Below are 1,242 nucleotides of genomic sequence, written 5' to 3' on the forward strand. Positions count from 1 at the left end.
TTTCAATGTACGAAAATTTATGAATGAGAATTTATGATGTTATTCATCGTTCCATTTTGAGCAGAATTGCGTCCTAACTGCGTCAGACGACAGAATTGTTTCGGTTCTTACAATGATTTATTTATTGTAAGCGTGAACAAAAGACTAATTTTGAATATCCCCGTAAAGAGAGCACTTTTCTTAGATTATTTTATTAAGATTTATATCTGAATAATACTTATATACGTATATATAGATGTTGTGAATATAAATACAGGCGTGCCTATATAAGTATTTGATATATATATATATATATATATATATATATATATATATATATATATATACATATATATATATATATATATATATATATATATATATAATATATGTATGTATATGCACACACACACACACACACACACACACACACATATATATATATATATATATATATATATATATATATATATACACACACAAGTATTTAAGCAGACACGCGTATATTTATATGTACGTAAATATGAGTTTGAAATGCATAAAATTGAAGGAATTAAAACTAAGCACTCCTGTATATGCACGAGCATATTCAAGAATAGTTTATGTTGACGCTTGAAATAAATAGATCATTGTTAGAACCGATACAATTCTGGCGTCTGACGCAGTTAGGAAGCAATTCTGCGCAATATGGAACGATGAATAACGACATCATAAATTCTCATTCACTCTTTTTCCTACATTGAAAAGTTTAAAGGATTTCAACAAAGCTTTACTTTGTTATCAAAACCAAATTCTGAACTACTGCAAACTCGCTGGCTATAATGGCTTTGGTCGTGTGAGAGAGTGATTTTCCAGAATACTTTAATCCAATGTCTGTTTCATATTTTTCTTTATTACATCTGATGACATATAGCAATGCTTTCAAACCCTTGCAAAGGGCTTTGAAAACTCAGTTTGGTGTAATATTGATGGCTTGATAAAAGTCTGTGGTATATCTCCCCTGTATACTGTATAATAAAGGGAAAGGCAATAAGGAAATAAACTACACGAAAAAAAACTAATAATCAATATAAAACATTTTAAGATCAGAAATAACGTTAAAATAGATCTGGCATATAAAAACTATGAAGAGAGGCTACAGCAGTTAATAATTCATATTGACATTTATGTCACACTATTTCGGGTATACGTACTTTCGAACAACCAAATATTAACGCTGGAAAAGAATCAATCTTGGATCTCCGATATAATATTATGAAATAC

This window comes from Palaemon carinicauda, chromosome 18, assembly GCF_036898095.1.
Source record: "Palaemon carinicauda isolate YSFRI2023 chromosome 18, ASM3689809v2, whole genome shotgun sequence".
Taxonomy (NCBI): domain Eukaryota; kingdom Metazoa; phylum Arthropoda; class Malacostraca; order Decapoda; family Palaemonidae; genus Palaemon; species Palaemon carinicauda.